Here is a 20342-nt window from a genome sequence, read left to right as displayed (position 1 = left end):
GTGTCCTCACCGACAATTACAGGCTTTCATGGCTCTCTGATTCACACAAGCTGGACGTTCATGTGCACTCTAGAATTGGAGGGTTAATGAGACCAACCAAGTGGGTTGGATCTCACCAGCTGGTGTAACTCTCTAAGTCCTCAATGCATCCCCTCCTCCCCACCACACGCAAAATGATCCTTTAACCCTTTAAGTGTTACTGGTTCTCCTCGCAACATTTTAAAAGCACGCTTTCAAACTTTATATTTTGTTATGCAATTTTCCTGCACATTTAATTTGAGTGCTACTCTATTTAAAATGAGTTTTCTTTTCAATTACAGAGATTTGATCACAGAAAGACAATTTCTAACAAGTTTGATGAACAATGACCATTAAGGCACACTCCTTTGTAATCTACATTTTACTGCACTATCCTTACTTGCCATTCTACAGCAGATTCGAGCATGTGAACATTATTTCTTTGCTAACCGATCTTTAAGGGCGCTTTCAGTTTCTGTACTGTTGGTTACACAGCAGCAAACAGCATCAGAAACTGACAGAAATTTTTGCAGAATTAAAAAAAAAATCCTTTCAACTTTCTTCCCTTGTTTTCCAAAAGTTCCGACTGTTGCTGGGGAGCGGGTACATGAGGGCCAGTTGCCCTTCAGCATGCGCTCATCAAAATGTATGATCCAATGTTGGCAAGCTATTGAACTGCACGGGGCATCACAACTGAACCCAATCCTGATCTCACCCAATGTCCAGACTTGAGCATCTTCCAGCAGAACTCACTGGATAGCAATCAGGATCTGGATCTCTGGCTGCCTCATTCCCTCCCCTACCCCAGGGATTTGAAAGCTATTTGTAGCACCTCTACTGTTCTCCTGGCTGAGATCTGCTAACTCAGCACAGCCTGGAGACCTGGGTTTGTATGGCTCAGTATCACAACAGAATATTAACTGGCCTTTAGAGAAATCCGTGCCTACATTGTACTCACTCAAGGTAGGTGTTTAAATAACATTGTGGATCATAAAAAACTCCTGTGCAAAAAAAAAACTTGGAAAATGACAGTGCAGAACTACTGCAAACATTTTGAAAACCTTGGCCAGTCTGTATTACACAGCATCTGAAAAAATTACCTGCTCATTTATAAAGCTTATATAAGATGATCAAAGAACATATAGAAGCATAGACCTCCTTCGCACGCTCAACAGTTCTGAAGCAAGTAAATGACTGTTCACTCCTATATATATATTTTATCTCATTCCTGTCCTTATGTTCATAATTGTGATGTTACAATGGCACAGTGATATCACCCGAAAGTTTGTGGTATTTCTCTCTCCACTTACAGCTTAAAAAAATTAAAACTCAATTTTTGAAAATGGAGAAGCACTGTGAACAATCTGCACAGACTGCTTCACACCTCTCACATTGTTTTTATTTCTGCTTATCAAGCGCGTTAAATTCCGTTTTGACTTTGTTGCCCCTGAATAATTCAGTCAGCCTTGGACATGAAAATAAAATCTGGGTGTCGTGGGGAGGCAGCGAGTAACCGCTGGTTTTTTCTGTACAACAATTCAACTGCAATCCTCAGGCAGGTCGAGGGATTCCTTGGACAGTGAAACCTGATAAACCAGTCGAACAGCTGTCTAACCTGCACCGGCAACGAATCATTTTAATAGGAAAACTATGCACTAAATCAAGAATGAGGTAGAGAAAATAGAATAAATTCAGAAACACTGCTGCCGGGTACCAGTTGCTGTCATAATTGGCAAATGCCTTGCTATAACTTCCAATGTTTGCGTTTGTTGCAAACAAGATCGGCCTTTTCCTCCAAACATATTCAGGAAGAAGCTGAAAGGGTCATTTTATGATTCTGGCTGAATTGATGTCTCCAGTAAGTGTTTCAGCCAGGTATACAAGTACACACTGCGAGTGACAGACATCACAACACACAGTCATAGCCGGAGTTCTACTGACCTGGTGGACTGAGGGTTTTCATCTAATTTCTGTCATATTGTTTACTGCCATTTTTGCAATTTACAAAATGTAATTAAAAACCCCCTATTTATTAACATATAAGCACAAAACAGCAATACTGAGCTTTAAATACAATCACACCCGTTTACTACAATTCCTGATAATATATTCTTAAAACTGTAGGCCCTCATAACAGCTACATAAAAAAAATGAAAATGTCCAAACGAATTAAATTTATAGTTCATAAATCACCTATTAGTGCTGCAGCTTGAGCTATCATTTATCTCCCTCCCCAGTTGTCAAAGAATAATTTGAGTTCTCTGCTACGTTTCCTGAACTGTTCTTTTCTTTGGCCATGCTACTCCAAAGACAGCCACTAGGAGGCACATGAGAGTCATTCATTGACTGCTTTTTGTACGGAGGAAGTCTGGCATCTTTCCCCACACAATGGGCGAGATGAGATCAGGTACCTGGACCCAAAGTACAGATTCACTACTGCCACTCAAAGCACAGTGCCCCCACGCAACTGTTTGCCCCTTAAAGTGACACCAGTGATGTGCTGAGATCAGTGCATTTCAGGTTTGTTCAGCTGTTGCCTTAGTTACAGAAAACTGGCACCTGTAAGCGGGTAGGAGGCACCGGCAGCAGAATAAAGCCAGTAGGGCTCAGCTTCAAAGTTTGTGCTTATGTAAACAAGGAGCAGGATTTAACTTAAAGGGACACTACAGCCTGGTGATGTATTTTGTTAAAAGGGACACTTCAGTCCAGGTTCACCAGATTTTAAAACAAGGGTGAACAGAAGGCCAGAATCAGGTGGGATGATGATTTCATTGCATCACTGATTACGTTTTTTAACTTTGAATTAAAAATTAGCCCGCCCCCCCCAAAAATAAATAGTAATTGCTACATCAGATATATTGCCTGTTACACGTCATACTTGCAACATAGGAGATACATTTCTACTTCGCCACCTGGGCAGTAATGTGGTGGAGTGGAACGCCCGCTGTTATAGAAGTTGCTTGATTCTCAACCCATCGATGAAGATCGGATGAGGTCTATAACGGTCAGGAGATCTGCTCTGACATATTACTGCCCAGGTAGTGAAGCTGAATATGACAGGGGTCCATTTCTGCTCTAGCTTGGAATATAGACTACTTAAAAAAAAACTCTTCAATATTCCTATAAAACAGCCCAACCGAAATAAGGTAAAATAATAATGTTTCAAACAATGTCTGGTCATAACAAGTACGGGTGCCAAAAATAACTTTCTCACTCAAGAATAGCTTCAAAATCACTTCGTAATATCAGAAAAATCCTACAATATTATTCTCAAAAACTGAAGTCAGTAGTGTAACAACTGATTTCTTATTCCAACTTCAGAATATACATTTGATTTTCAATAAAATATGGCGTGAGACAAGGAAAAGGGGCAGTTCTGAGGCCACTGATTTTAATTTTTGAAGCCTATTATTCTTGGATTTTTACAGATTTCTGAGAAAAACAATCTTGAAATAAGATGTTCTTAATAAAGTTATTGTTGGCACATTGGAAAAAGTTCCTAAATCCTTACTATGTTTTGATTTTTTTTCCCATTCCCTCGTTCCTACTAGGCCTCTCTATGTAAGCTGGTGGGAGGCTAGTGCCGCCCACCATCACCACTGCTGCTCCATGACAGAAAGAACTTGTATCGTATTACAGCTGCAATCTGGTAGCAGCCACTTCTCAAGCGTTTCCAAGCATAGCAGGTGGGCGGCTCCATTTCTAATCCCACAGATTCTTCCAGCTCTCGTGCGGCATGTGCTATTTTAACTTTTAAAGGCGAGCAGATCAGTGACGAGGCTGCTCTTTACAGCAAACTGGTTGTTGGCCACAAGTCGGATATTGATCACAGAATCCAACATGAAGGTGTTTGTTTTTTTTTCTCCAATAGCGGGAATGTTTCACTCTCACACAGGGCCAGGCTCAATCTACCAAACACGCAGGAGTTGAGGAAAAAGAAATGACTTGCATTTACATAGCGCCTTTCACGACCTCAGGGCACTCCAAAGCACTTTACAGCCAATGAGGTACTTTTGAAGTGCAGTCACTGTTGTAATGGAGGCAATTCATCTCAACGTCAGGAAGTAGATTTAAGTGACAATTTGAAGATGTTCTCACCCAATTCGACTGTTACAGAGACTGCAAAGATGCTAACTCTCCTCTCTCCTTCGCTCAATATTTCCCCCCCATCTCTTTACAGCCCCTTTTCTTGCGCCATTTGCAAAGGCTGGTTGAACACTTTGCCATGAAGAGACACTGCCGCTTTAAGATTCATGATTTTTCCTTTCAAGCTCCTGCCATTTCTTTTCTCTGCCTGCAGATCATTTGCCAATACGGCTTTTCATCTGGGAGGGGAGCACTGTCTGGGGCTGCAGGCTCCTCCCACACTTTGTTTTAATAACATGCAGCTCATGTCCACGTATGTCCCATTTATTTCAAGCTCTGTGATCTGTGATACAGAGAGCATGCAGACCTTGTTACATTTTTATAATCATGTCAATGTTGTTTTTATTATGCAAAGTTGTATTGTTTTGAAAGTAACGGTTAATGATAAATGTACCTGAGTGCGCAAAGCAATCTACTTTAGAAAAAAAAAATTGAAATTGACAAATGGGTGCTTTGGAAAGTGAATGTTGCCATGCGATGGCCCATTTATATTGCAGCACCGATTCACAAAATGGTTTGGCTGATCTACATTCTGGCTTCACTGCTGTTAAACCCACACCGTTTACATTACAAGGTGGTTTTAATTACAACAAGGGTAGAAGAGGAAAGCAAAATTTAAAAAAACATGGCCACTGGCAAGCTAGGTGGCTGTTGTCACCCCTCTTCCACTTTGCACAGTGATGTGGTTTCTGCGACCACTTTGAAGTGAGCACCCCAGTGACTGGGCCAAAACGTTTCCAAAAAAACTCTTGTCTGCAAGCTGCTGTTTGCAGTTGTTTTTAAAATCTTTCTGAATAAAACCATTTACTTTAGTCTCAGTAGCTTCCCCAGTTACGAGGGAAGGACTGTGGGCGAATGATGCTGAAACTGCTTCATTTCCAGTGGAGAGAAGTGGGAACCCTTCATCCACTCACCCTGCCAGTGGTTTTGTTTCATGCTGCCTCATCTGTACTTCTACTGTAACCAGGAGCGACACTCTCATTGGAGCTCAAGTTGGCGCTCACAGCGTTGGAAAGAAAGCATAATGGTGCTCTTATAGTGTGCATTTTTTGCTGACTTTCATTTGTGTCACCTTTAGAGTGTCATAAGTCGTAGGTCTCTCCATAGCTGTACGCTCACTATTTTATCATGATGTAGGGGCTCAACCCAACTCCTCACCAACATTTTTGAACCATTCTGTACAAATAAAATAAAATCTTAGTGTTGGGTTAATCACTCCCTTAACACTTCTGCATTGGTGATGGTGAAAGATAGAGTTCTTGGGCTCAGCTCCCTCCAACTATCCTACTAGTCCATTAGGACAGCTAACCAGGGTAGCTCCTAGAGAATATTCTAGAAATGCAACACCTTGCTGTCCTATAGAAGCATTACCTAATCCATTCAACAGATCAATAAGAAATGCCCTTGCGCTCTTAGTAGTTCTTGGGTGAAGTTTACTCTTCACCTTTTGGTAATGTCACCTTGGCATAACTGTTGGTGAGGAGTTAGGTTGAGCCCCTACATTATTATAAAATGTAAGTTACATCGAGTTACATAGTCTACAGCACAGAAACAGGCTATTTGACCCACCTGGTCTATGCTGGTGTTTATGCTCCACACAAGCCTCCTCCCGCCCTACTTCATCTCACCCTATCAGCATATCCTTCTATTCCTTTCTCCTTCATATGCTTATCTAGCTTCCCCTTAAATGCATCTATACTATTTGCCACAACTACACTTTGTGGGAGCGAGTTCCACATTCTCACCACTCTTTAAGTAAAGAAATTTCTCCTGAATTCCCTGTTGGATTTATTGCTGACTAACCTATATCTTAATTTTGAAGAACATACTCAGTGACAATCTATGTGCTCTGCTCTATCTTAATATTCTTATCCGTATTAATAAAAATTCTTAAATTATATTAAAAATCGAGTCCTCATTCCCCCATGCATTGCTGGCTGCAAAAACCATGCTAGGCTCTCAGTTCTGTACTGGTCGCACAAGCCAAGGGAGATGTGACTGCTGGGGAGAATCTTTGTTGTGTGAATTAAGCTGCAGTACTGGTTTAGCTGTGATTTGCACAATATGGACACCCCCTGGCAATCAGATCCTCCTCAGAATTTATTACTAGTTAAGAAGTCACAGTAGAAGTGATAATAATAAGCATGGATCTCTAGTACAGGGAGCAGTGAGGTGAGAATCGCTTCCCAAACAGCTCCAAAATATTTTCATTCCGGGTTGGGTACTCTGGTCTGAGTGTTGTTCAAGGCCCCTTCTAGAGACAGAGGGAGAGAGGGAAAAGGAGAGAGGGGGAGAAGGAGAGAGAGGGGGAGAGAAAGAGAGAGGGAGGAAGTGTCTTACCAAAATGTTACTTTTAAAAATCAAAATGGTTAGAAAGAATTAAAATGTTTTAAAATATTTTTTTCTATCCTTTTCAGTATTTTAAATAGAAAATGTTTAAATGATCAGTGCTGATGATGCAATCGGGGGAACTGGCTCAGAAGTGTTACTGAGCCTGACAGCACTAAATTAACACACACGGTTAAAATGACACGATGGCTGAAGAACTCCCGGGTTAATGACTGTATCTTTGCTGATGTTAATTCAGTTCCCTCGCACTGTCAGGCTCAGTAAATCTTCCCAGCTAGCAGTCCTTATACTATTTCCATAAAAGTATGGTCCAAATTAATAGAAAGGCACAAAAAACCCTAAACTTGTTAAATGTTAATCTTAATTCCGTGTGACTGATTGATTTGAAAAAGAAGTACTGAAGGTAACATTCCTTCCTTAAATACCTTCTTAATCCAATCTGATCCTTTTACAAAGTTTGTTTCCCTCTCAAAAAAATTTTTACTGTCCCTTTTCAGTTTAGTCTTCTCATGTTTTCTGAGTGATTTAAAAAAAATAATTGAAGTAGTGTTGAACTTATATAAAGAATATATGATTTGTGCTAGAAATCAAACTCAAAATTGTAAAAAGAACATCATTTTAGATAAAATACTCCAACTTTGCAAAAACAGTACAACTTCACCGTTGAAGGAAAGTGCAAAATTGAGATTCTACATCCCCACTTATTTCACATTCCTTGCAGGCTGATAAAAGGACATTGCAGCAATCTCAGCAAATGTTTTTTTTAATGTCTATACATTATCCAAGGTTATTAGATTCTGAAACTGACAGGAACTAACCCTGCTGAAATATACTTTACACAGCCCCAAAATGCAGTTTGTGAAACACAGTTAGAACACAGCACATAAATGTAATATGATAAATAGGTCTGCTCCGTCAACACACACGTACAATAGCATTTACCAGTCCCAGCGCAGGTATTGATCAAACTGCAAAAATATCTTTGGAAAAAGGAAGATGCAATAACCATTGATTTTTTTTTAACCCGACGAGTCAGAGAAATTACAACAATAAAACTGATCTGCATTATATGAACACCGGGCTCCGAAAAGGTCAGCGGAACATCAATTAAACGAAACCATTACATATTGCTGCTGTCATATTTAATATCACAAGGCACCTCCTACCCTAATCAGCAAATACAGGTCCTGTAACTATAAATAACACAAATATACCGGTAACAAAGGCAGTCTATTTAAGAGGATATTTGTGGACTTCAATTACTGTATATGAAATGGAAAGATCTAGAAGTCCATGAACCAGTAGAAATGTTATCAAAAAGTGATGTTACACAACTTAACCTAACGGATAGTGCCTGTGCTTCGAGAGGCAGCACAGTAACAAAAGCCTCTAGATCTGGATAGGTGCTGAGACTACACGCTGTGGCATTTCTACTGTAGCCCAGGAGGGCCTTTGTGCCGACAGCACTCTCTGAGCACAGACACTATTATTATTATTATTTGATGTCCTATCTGAGGGAGTTACTCTATTTTTAAAGTCCATGAAAAAAAAACCTGTGAAGAATTCCAATAAAAAAAATGAAATGTTGAAGGTCCTGACATTTTGTAGTTTGCAAGCTTTATATTATATCTCAAGCCTATATTAATGCCATTTCATAAAGTGAGCATTCCTTCTTTAACCTTAAATACCCACATTTTGGGGTTAGTGTTTAAGCCATACATAACCCAGTTAGGGGTGTTCAATATATTGAAAATTTGATTCAATATCAATGTTTTTCTACATGTAGCATCCAATTAAATTAAATTAAGTAAATAAAACTGTAACAATCAATATTTTGCATTACTACAAGTTTCTATTGATTTAAGAGTAATTAATAGAGGACTACTGTTAACTTCAAAATTATTACCGACTATGCACAACAACTGACAAGAAAAGGCATTTTTTAATTGTGAAGGGAATTTAACTGCTGACTTCAAGCAACATTTTGACCTCTTTCCCATGATTTTCACTTCGTGAAGACACTGTGACTTAAATAAAATCAATACCGCTGAAATTTACTGAAAGTATAGCAGAATGCAGATTACGAGAATATTTTGCATTGCTGATAATTGCCTGGAATTTGCTTGTTACTAACTGTTACGGCGTCTCCCTATTTATTTCAGCAGGGCCGGGGTTCAGTTCTTTTTTTAAGCTCCCTCTCAGCCCTGTTCTCGTACAGTCTGTGTCTGCTGCTCTGCTTCTGCAACGGGGTTTCCAGTCACAACTTTATGGTTCCCTGACTGTCTAATTGCTTCTCGCTACGCCCCTTCCATGTTACTGACAGTAGAGCACACCGACCCATACGGTCCTAAACTCAGGAAGGAGAAAATGAAAAAAGAATGACAAGGAGATAGGAAAAGAGCAACGAGTGAAAGTTTAAACAAAGAAAAAAAACTAACAAGGAAAGAAAGCATTAAATCAAATGAGTTGGTCTGATATCAAACTATAGTGAGGTCTGTGGAATTTGTGAGCTAAAGTAATCACAGCAGCATTGAATTTACTCTAGTCATTACACCTGTGATGTTGGAATAGACTGGGTCGCTTTGTGATAGAAAATAAAAATGTAGTAAAATGTTACATGTGTTCCCACATGTATATTTCTCTGAAATCTGGACTGGAATTTGTGCTCCGGTTGAGGTTTCACTTCACCAGGTTTCTGTTATGAAATCCTGGATACTAACGTCAATCACACACATGGAACACTGGGCATTTTAACAGAGGGTGCTCACTGGTCTCCTCAAGCAGGGAGGAAGGAGAAAGTAAACTTGAATGTCAGCAAAGCCAAACAGCCATCCTTCTGCACCAGTGAAAACTGTTACATCAGGAGACTTGTGTACAGAAGCAGGACTGAGGGGCTGCTGCTTGTCGAGTTGGCTGGAATTTCCTTGTCAAGTTGCTGCTCCTCTCTCTACTTAGTGTGCAGCGGTTCTGGTGCATTTTAGTAACAGGCAACCTTTCCATGGCTTCTAATCTATTTCAAATTGAGATCTCAGCTTTTGAGAACAAAGAATATATTTGAATTGATGTAAAATGAGAAGAATAACATTTAACTTGCGGACTAGGTGGATCATTAGGATTTGTTAACGATGCCATGTAGGTGATTCAAAATCAAAATAACGTAGCACTACAGATAAATAATAAAAAGCAAGAATGAATTATAATGACAACAAAAGCACTTAAGTCCCAGCTCTCATGCCTTAAATCTGTATCATTGCTGAATGCGGTGTGTGGAATTCAAGACACAGATTGAGCACTGGCTTAAACCAGTACGGTTATTTATTTATTTAATGTGATTAACAATTCGTTGGTTTCCTTTTTATGGGTACAACACCTGGCCAGGCACATCCAGCATATTTTTTCTTTTAAAACAAGAAAAATACGATGTATTTATAATCTGCAGATAACTATAACCAGGGAGCGGCTAGAATGCCTAAATTTAGGTGGGAACAAAAGCAGCGAATGGAAAGAGCGCCGGTACTGAAAGAAACAGAAGGATCTGAGGATAGCCAGGTGCACGGGACTCACAGTCTGTCCCGAAGCGATTCATCACTCTGTTTTTAGTGATTATTCACAGCTTGAAAATAAAAACAGACCAAACCCACTGCCACCCCCCCCCCCAAGAGATAAATGACTGAAATTGTGCTGCCCAGTTTCAGTAATGAGTATGCTAGTATGATTAGAGTGAAATTCCTCTGCTATTTTAACAAAGATGCTAAGCCATTTAAAATAAATGAACTTGCTTAAAATAAACGGATTAGTGTCTTTGTTAAAGTAGCTGTCAGAAGAATTTCATTTGAATGCATTAGGGACACAGAGGACAAAAAAATGCTGGAAATATGAAATAAAAACAGAAACTGCTGGGAGCTCTGATGAAAAATGATATCCAAAACAGGATCATTTCTTTCCCTATCAGATGTGATCAGCTCTTTCTGTGTTTTTTGTTATATAATATAGATTTTTGAAAGATGGCATAAAATGATAGTAAACAAAACAGAAAAGATGGCTGAAAGAAGAAATTAAGGGGAAATTGTGAGGGAGAAAAAATCCAATGGTAGAGGGAAGAATAAAGGAAAAACAGTAAAAGAAAAAGATAAAGAGAAAATAAAGACTGCGAAAAGCATTGGGGAGAGAAAGGGAAAGGGATGCAAGCAGTCAGTGAGGAATATTAGAACATAAAAGAAAAAGGAAAGGGAAAGGAGGGAAGAATGAACAGTCAGTGTAGGAGATTAGACAATCTCTTCCAGTCTTTCAGATTTCAATGCAAACTCCATCGAGAACAGCCATTGAGAATTTATCTGCTCTCAACAGCTGTTCTCAATGCTGGTACTGGAAGAGGTATAGATTCTGGCACCACATCGGTAAGGATCACTTAGCTTGCTAACTCATGCCATGGTATCAAGAGCTGGATGTACTCAGAAAGCTTCACACTGCAATCAAACCTTGATGACATAGCACTTATTGTGAACTAAATTGTTCAAAGTGACAAGGCACCAGAACACTATAAAAACGATACAGATACGCACCCAGGGTGAACATGGATCACACCTATTCTAGACTCAATGTAATCATTTGTCAGCAACTGCCATCACTGTGCACTGACTTTTATCTAGAACTGACTATTGCTATGGGCATAACTGACCAGGGAATGTTTAAATAGCATTGTGCGTGAAAGATTGTTTCCCATCACAATGAGCACAAAATTATATCATTACCCCATCTCATAAATAATAGAAAGTGAGGGCTAAAAAGGTATGTTGCATAGATTTGAATTTTGATAACTTTGAATTACAGTAGGTCACTAAAAAATGTTACTGTCTCTTTAAATGATGGGACTTGGGATTACTGTACTGAATACATTTTTCCACTACATCACACACTGTCCCAGTGCACATAAGATAGTTTATTGCTCTGCATGATTCATAACCCATTTCTCACATGGGAACATTACAAGGTTCAAATTATATAAAACCTCTCAGTGTTGATAAAGAGCAGGGATATGAAAAGTTGTAAATCAAGGCCTTTGATTGGGCTTCCTGCCTGCTGGAGATACTCTCCTTTTCTGTTCTAGAAATTAATGTCTGATTGAAACACCATTTTTCTGGACACTGAGAACTCTGGGGAAGGAATCTGACTAGATTGTTAGGGTGGCTTTTGCTAACGAGTTTTTTGAGCAACCCCCTACTGAGGCCTAAATGTCTGCGATATCCATAAACAACTCCATTCTGTCCAATTAAGGAGACAGAGATGTACCTTCCTGTCAGATAGATTTGCATGGATAAGCATGTGAGATCATAAGGATGGTGAGGGATTGTTCCATGTCTATGAGGGATGCGTAGAATGGATGACTTCCATTACAGCCCCCTTACACTTTCCCAATTACTGCCAGCATTTCATTAATTACTAATGGCTTTCCCTGATGTAATCATCTATGTTTAGCCAATCAGCAACTTCTCTCATCTTGCTGAACCATTAAAGCTGGATGACTAAATCTATTTGCTAAGGGCTCAACTCACCCCTCCTGAGTCAAGGATGATAAAACCATTCATGATTTAAAGGCTGGATGTGGTTGGACTGTAAACAAGCCCTGAGTTGATAGTATCAAATGTGGCATCGAGGTTGAAATCAGCCATGCTCTCTGTAACAGTGATGTTTAAAGGAGGTTTTGCGATCTTTGTCTATAAGCTTTTACATGAAGACGGTAGATTTTTAGGGCTCTAGTTTGCTGCTGTAAGATTGATGCAGGTGCACATTTCAGCCACCATCTTAGATTCTACTGATGTTTCAAGGTAACAATTTGTGATCCTCTGATCTCCTGCTACAGTCGCGCTTCCCCTCGCTGTCTCCAACAGATGGTATGCTCGCTTTAACCCTTTGCAAATTGATTGCATATTTTTAACTTTCAAATACATACTCCTTTCCTTCTTTGATAACCTGACTTTCTAAAAATATTTCTTTATATTTTTGGTTGTAAATTATCCTACCATCTTCAGTCTGCCTGGTCTCACTGCCTTTGCTGCTGACAGTGGGCAGCTGACCTACACCTGACTATTGCTAGTGTCCCGGTCTTCAGCTGCCCTGAGGTAGTAGGGGCTCCCCGGCATGGCTGGCCCATCTGATTCTCCCAGTGTGGTGACAATCAAGCCTGGCTGTTCTGCCTTTCCACAAACAAACAAAAAAGTTTGCTAAACAAAGATGGGAGATGAGGAGAATTTTTTTATGCAGCGAGTTGTTATGATCTGGAATGCACTGCCTTAAAAGGTGTTGAAAGCAGATTCAATAGTAACTTTCAAAAGGGAATTGGATCAATACAGGGGGCGCAATTTTCCCAATGGAGGCGTGTTTTTTTTGGGTGGGTTCCAAACCGGCCTCCACTGAGAAGTGGGAAAAATTTGCGATTTTTCCCCAAATTGGCCAGTTGATTTCAGAGGTGTGGGTTCCCCTGGGCCAATTAGTGTTTTGGGACTGATGAGGCGCTGGGTATGCTGGTTGAGGGGGCAAGAGCTAGCAGGGAGGTGCTCTTCCCCTCATCCGGGAGGAAGAGGCCTCTCAAAGATACCAAGGCTGTGTGGGTCCAGCTGGCAAGGGATATAACCTCCAGATGTGTGTGCAGATTGGGTGATTGTTTCTTTTTAGTGGTGAAATGCCATCCCTGTGGGAATGTATTAAAATTAGGTGATGGCAAACTGTTGGTGAGATGGCATCTGTTATTTCGGCTTAGGCAGTTCCACATTGCGGGCTCCGCGACACTTGCATGGTCAGGTTGGTGGTAAGAGTGAAAGGAAGCCAGAGAGTCATGTCCATTGTCTATCATGTGTTAAGATGGAGCCAAGCACATGTGCCACAATGGGCAACCTATGCAAATCTGGCCAGGATGAGTGCATTCCTTGCACGACATGCTTCCATGCGCTGGCGCCTTCTGCCCTGTGCAGCATCAGGTGGGTGAGCAGGAGGTTGGCGCTCCTGCTGCTATTGCTGCTGAGCTGCCTGAGCAGGAGGTTGGCGCTCCTGCTGCTGCTGAGCTGCCTTGTTCTGTTGCTGCCGTGGCTGCTCCTCATCCGAATCTGAGGTCCACGGTGAAAGGAAATAAATGGTTCCCATGCTGCTGGCAGATACCTCCGTTGGGGAAGCGCTCAGTCCAAGCGGGGAGAGGGTCTGCCAAGGAGGTCCCACAGTTGAGAGATAGAAGATGCAGCACCTCCGACTTCGGTAGGCCTGCTAAAAGTGCTGAAATACCTTTGGAACAAAAGTTCTACCACCTGCAACTGTTCCCTGATGAAAGCTCCGTTTTAATGGTGGAGCTGCAGTTGTGAGGAGGCCACCCACTTGTCAACCCACCAGGATTAGCTGGTGTGATTTAGGAGGGTCGTGCAGCACGCTGAAAATGTGGTAAAATAATGAAGGCCTGTCAAAATAGGATTATAGAGGCCCTTAACTACTATTTAAGGGACTTAACTACCTCTCCCGACTGATGGAGGCGGGACCGAATCGCACCCATCAAACCCGCCTCCGGCAAAATTGCGCCCAGGTTTATGGGGCAAGGGCAGTGGAGTGGGACTAATTGGAGAGCTCTTTCAAAGAGCGGGCACAGGCACGATGGGCTAAATGGTCTCCTCCTGTGCTGTATCATTCTATGAAACACCTTTTATGAAAATACTACCCTTTAAAAAATAAACTTCTTTTAGCAGCTCAGTAGTGCAGAAGTCAGGCTGGGCACTCACTTCACACCATCAATGTAGTGGGATTTTGTCACACACTGCTGCCTTGAAGTTTAATGCTCCTTGGAACGTATTGTTTTAGTTCCTGCTGCTTGATACAGTTATAGTCACAAATAGTTTTCTTTTCACTTGACTACAAATTGTATACTAACAAAAGTGCAAAGCTCCCATTTCACCATGATTAACCAAAACTATTTTTCACCATTTTATCACTGAGAACAATGAAAAAATAGGGAACACTCAATAATACAAAAGTACATGGGTGCAGGGGAGAAATGCTCCATGTATTGTTAAACAATTTTCTTAATATTTGCTTTTGAAAAGAAAGCAAAAGAATATCCTCTTAACAAAAAGCTGACAATTATGGATGGCCCCTAAATGGATATGGGTCCTTAATGCATGTTGTGGGTCACTTTGGTGCTTACTTTGTGAAGTAGATTCACAATCTGTTCATCTCTCCTTGTGGTACATGCCTACCCTGCTCTTATCTTAACACAGTAACACTGGCATCAGAAGCTGGACAAGGATGGTCAGCCCACCTGTCCATTTTGAAAGCTGGAGGTAGGGAGCTTGAATATGACCGAGAAATCTGAGGGAAGGAAGAACTGGCGGTAGAGAAAGAGACACAGTAAATAAAAGTAACTTTTTTTTATTGATTCTGGCTTATGTACAAACAGAAAATTAAAAAAAACAGGAAAGTAATGATTACAAAGATTCACCTCACCCCCTGCCCCATAAAAAAATTGTCAGAGAACATTCTGGAACTTTTTCAAAGAACAGTCCAAATCAGATGAGAAAAAAAGGACACAGAGACCTGAAAATGTCACTGTAAACCGAAAAACAAAATGAGTTCAAAGCTTTTTTTGATATTTTTTAAAGAGTGATAACAAAGCAGAATAGGTGGTAAAATTGTAGATGTCAACAAATTAATACTGTCTATTTTGTTTTTAATTCAGAGGCAAATGATTTTGTTCTTTGCCTCTCTTTCCTTTTTAAGTTATCTGTATAAGAGAATCTTCCTCTTCCTACAGGGTGGCAAGTAGCCTGCTCTCAGACCTCAGTCAACGCTGCTCTCTAACAGTTTCCCAGGAGACACACAGCAGCAGGTGAGGTGACCTCGCAGCCCCGGTCCCTCGTCATGGCCTCTCTGCAGCATCTCCTTCGGATGTCATGGCTGCAATGGAAATTCAATTTGAGTGGAATGCTGGATTCAAAATGCACTTTCCCCAAACTTGTTATCCAGTTGGAGTACAAGTACTTGGAGCCAATGCCAGAGAAAAGACTAAAACAATAGCAAAATACTGCGGATGCTGGAAATCCGAAATAACAACAGAAAATGCTGAAAAAGCTCAGCAGGCCAGGCAACATCCATGGAGAGAGAAATAGAGTTAACGTTTCAGGTCGAAGACCTTTTCGTCAGAACTGGAAAAACAGGAAATAGGGGCTGGGAAAAGGGGGAGGGGATGAAAGAACAAAAGGGAAGGGCAGCGGAGGGGTAGAAAGCAGGAGAGATTAAGAGACATTAAAAGATATTGAGAGACAGTAAGAGATATTCAAGGAACCTGGCACCGCCTGGCAGCGGAGGAGATGCAACACCTGCCCATATACCTCCCCCCGTCCCACTGTCCAGGGCCCCAAACACCCCTTCCAGGTGAAACAGCGATTTACTTGTACTTCTTGTACTTCTCGCAATCTAGTATACTGTATTTGCTGCTCACGATGCGGTCTCCTCTACATTGGGGAGACCAAATGCAGATTGGGTGACCGCTTTGCGGAACACCTCCGTTCAGTCCGTAAGGGTGACCCCGAGCTTCCGGTCGCCTGTCATTTTAATTCACCGCTCCATTCCCACTCGGACCTCACTGTCCTTGGCCTCTTGTATTGTTCCACGGAAGCTCAGCGTAAACTCGAGGAACAGCACCTCATCTTCCGATTAGGCACGTTGCAGCCTTCCGGACTCAATATCGAGTTCAACAATTTCAGATCATAACCTCAGCCCCTATCACATTTTTACTTGTAATTTTTCCACTCTTTCCAACCCCCCCCCCGCTTTTCCTTTTGTTTCTCTCACACCTGGCAGCTATCTCGTGCCCTGCCAGTACACTTCACACCCAATCTCAGCCTATTACCATCTCGTCTAGCTTCGAACACCTTTTATTGTCTCTTTTACTTCTTTTGTTTCTTTCACTTCTTTTGTCCGATCGCAGCCCTGCCTTCGATCTATTTTCTTTTCTTTCCAGTTTTGAAGAAGGGTTTGACCCGAAACGTCAACTCAAATTTCTCTCCACGGATGTTGCCTGACCTGCTGAGTTTTTCCAACATTTTCTTTTGTTATTTCAAGGAATAAAGGATGGCTCTGGATGAAGTGTGAATGGCCCTGGCAGAATGAAGGACAGCTGCCATGTGAGAGGGAAGAAAAAGCCCAGATGAAAGTGTGGATTAAAAAGAGAAAATAAATATATATTGTAATGAAATCTGTTTGTCTTGATCCTGTATTCGTTTTGCACTCATGTATATTACCCTCCCCCACTGTGTATAGTTTCGCTTCCTCTTTCCCACTAACCTGGGAGGTTCCAGGTCTTGGCTCTTGGCTCCGCCCCTGACTTCTCTTACATAAAGATCCCAGGATCTGTATGACTCATTCCTGTGAACCAGTCGGCGTGTTGAGATGTTAGCTCTGATCTTAGTGATTAAAAGCCAACTTGTTTAAGTCTATAACTTCTAGTTTTGTGGTTATTGAAGGCCCATCAATTTTAATCACTAAAGAATACAAGGATGGATCGACTCCTAAAACCAGAGCGTCTGGACTTGGATCCACATTCTGCTGAAGCATCAAATCAATTTGGACACTGGCTCAAATGCTTAGAACTCTTCGCGGGGGCCTCATTCGATAGCGAGGTAGATAAACTGAGTCTACTGACTACTCGCGTAAGTCATCGGATTTATTCGTTCATCCGGGACGCCACCGCTTACACGGAGGCCATCACTATCCTGAAGGCCCAATACCAGAGGCCAGTAAACGAAGTGTACGCCAGACATCTGCTGGCTACACGCAGGCAGCGACCAGAGGAATCAATGGACGATTTCTTACAGGGCCTAAAGGACCTGGTCCGGGACTGTAACTGCAAGGCCGTGACGGCCAACGCGTACTCTGACGAATTGGTCCGCGATTCCTTCATCACGGGCCTCAAATCGAATTATATCCGGCAGAGACTGCTGCAGAAGGAGGTCCTGGACTTAAAAAAGGCAGTGGCCACTGCGCGATCGCTGGACGTGGCCCAGAGAAACTCTGACTCTTATTCTTCCAGCCATGCGGCCCTCACCGCCTTGTGCGCGCCGAGGGGGCTGCCATCTTGGAATAAGCCATCTTCCCCATCCAGGTCTCAGATCAGCTCTACGCCGCCGGAGTCCCCACACAGAAGTTCACCCAGGAGTCCTACTACAGCAGCAATGTCTCGAGGCCCGAAATGCTACTTCTACGGCCAGGCCAAGCACCCCAGACAACGATGCCCAGCGAAGGACGCGACATGCTTCAAATGTAAGAAAAAGGGGCATTTTAGCAAAGTCTGCAGGGGGAATCCGATTTCCAACTCCGTCACCGCCTCGTGCGTGCTGTGCGGGCCGCCATCTTTGGATCCGCCATCTTTTCCCGACTCAACGGCAACCCAGGGCCCAACAGTGGCTTCGATCACGGTGGATCAATCCAGGCCACACCCGTTGACAAAATCCATGATGGACATACAGGTAAACGGGAATTTAACGAAATGTTTAATTGACTGTGGGAGTACCGAGAGTTTTATCCACCCTAGCCTGGTACGGCGGCACTCATTAACGGTAACCCCTACATGGAGCAGAATTGCTATGGCTGCTAAGCCCCACACTTCGGACATTTTGGGCTACTGTGTGGTAACACTGACTGTAAAAGGCACGGACTACAAGGATTTTAAACTCCTCGTGATGCCAGAACTCTGTGTTAATGTAATCTTGGGCCTGGACTTCCAGTGCCACCACGAAAGTGTCACGCTAGCATATGGCGGGTCCCAGCCGCCACTCACAGTCTGTGGCCTATCAACCTTAAAAATCAGCCCGCCCTCTTTATTCGTTAATCTCGCTCCGAACTGTAGGCCCATAGCGACCAAAAGTAGACGGTACAGTCTGGAAGACAGACACTTTATCAAGGCGGAAGTGGACAGACTCCTGCGGGAAGGCATTATTGAATGCAGTACCAGCCCGTGGCGTGCCCAAGTAGTCATAGTTAAAAATAGCGAAAAGAAACGGATGGTAATTGACTACAGTCAGACTGTTAATATTTATACCCAGCTGGACGCCTACCCTTTACCCCGCATATCAGAAATGGTCAACCAGGTCGCGCAATACCGAGTCTTCTCGACTATCGACCTCAAATCCGCGTATCACCAGCTCCCCATTAGAACGGAGGACCGCCCATACACCGCCTTCGAGGCGAACGGGCGCCTCTACCATTTTCTCAGAGTGCCCTTCGGGGTAACAAACGGGGTCTCGGTCTTCCAACGTGAGATGGACCGCATGGTTGACGAGAATAAACTACAAGCTACCTACCCCTATCTGGACAATGTCACTATCTGCGGGCACAACCAGCAAGACCACGATCTAAATCTTGCGAGATTTTTAAAAACTGCCCTAAAGCTGAATCTAACCTACAACGAAGACAAATGTGTCTTCAACACAACCCGTCTCTGTATCCTCGGCTGTGTGGTGGAAGATGGGGTAATTGGACCGGACCCTGACCGATTACACCCCCTAAAGGAACTGCCCCTGCCACACAATCCCAAAGCTTTAAAAAGGTGCCTGGGATTTTTTTCGTATTATGCCCAATGGGTGCCCAATTACTCTGATAAGGCCCGACCCCTCATTAAATCGACGTCCTTCCCACTATCAGCTGAAGCTCGGGAGGCTTTCACCAGTATTAAACAGGACATTGAAAGGGCTGCAGTGTGTGCAGTGGACGAATGCATTCCCTTTCAAGTCGAAAGCGCTGCATCAGACTTTGCCTTAGCTGCGACCCTCAATCAGGCTGGGAGACCTGTGGCCTTCTTCTCCCGAACCCTTCAGGGACCTGAAGTCAGGCACTCTTCTGTCGAGAAGGAGGCACAGGCTATAGTAGAGGCAGTGTGGCACTGGAGACACTACCTAGCCGGCAAACGTTTCACCCTGCTCACCGACCAACGGTCGGTGGCTTTCATGTTTAATAACAAAGGGGGAAAATCAAGAATGACAAAATACTCAGGTGGAGGATCGAACTATCCACGTTCGACTATGATATTATGTACAGGCCGGGAGCCCTTAATGAACCCCCAGACGCCCTATCGCGGGGAATATGTGCCAGCATTCATACGGGCAAATTACAGGGTCTCCACAACGACCTCTGTCACCCAGGGGTCACTCGACTATACCATTTTAAAAAGTCCCGCAATCTGCCCCACTCCATCGAGGAGGTCAGGGCAATGACCAGAGCCTGCCGCATCTGTGCGGAATGCAAGCCTCGTTTCTACAGGCCTGACCGTGCACACCTTATCAAAGCCACACGGCCATTCGAGCGCCTAAGTCTGGACTTCAAGGGACCCCTTCCCTCTGCCGACCGTAACGTATACTTCCTCAATATCATTGATGAATATTCCCGCTTCCCCTTCGCCATTCCCTGCCCAGACATGACCAGTGCCACGGTCATCAAGTGTCTCTGTAATCTATTCTGCATGTTTGGCATGCCGAACTACATACACAATGATAGGGGGACGTCATTCATGAGTGACGAGCTGCGCCAGTTCTTGCTCTCGAAGGGGATAGCCACTAGCAGAACCACTAGCTACAACCCCCGGGGTAATGGGCAAGTGGAAAGGGAGAATGCTACTGTTTGGAAGGCTGTCACGTTAGCCTTAAAGTCAAAAGGCGTTCCGACCTCCCGCTGGCAGGAAGTCCTCCCAGACGTGCTCCACTCCATAAGGTCTCTGTTATGTACTGCCACTAACGCTACCCCTCACGAAAAGATGTTCATTTTCCCCCGGAAATCCACCTCGGGCAGATCTCTACCCGCGTGGC

At 42.9% G+C, this 20342-nt stretch overlaps 1 protein-coding gene across 1 annotated transcript in view; it reads right to left on the bottom strand.

Moving 5' to 3' along the window:
* tshz2 (teashirt zinc finger homeobox 2) overlaps positions 1 to 20342 on the bottom strand; it is a 556131-nt gene that overhangs the window by 4499 nt on the left and 531290 nt on the right. The gene's annotated exons all lie outside the window — the stretch shown is intronic.

The sequence above is a fragment of the Somniosus microcephalus genome, chromosome 13 (assembly GCF_052327205.1).
Source record: "Somniosus microcephalus isolate GS21.2 chromosome 13, FLI_Smic_1.0, whole genome shotgun sequence".
Lineage (NCBI taxonomy): Eukaryota > Metazoa > Chordata > Chondrichthyes > Squaliformes > Somniosidae > Somniosus > Somniosus microcephalus.
The sequence above is the reverse complement of the archived record's forward strand: the minus strand, read 5'-3'. Positions and strand labels throughout refer to the sequence as shown.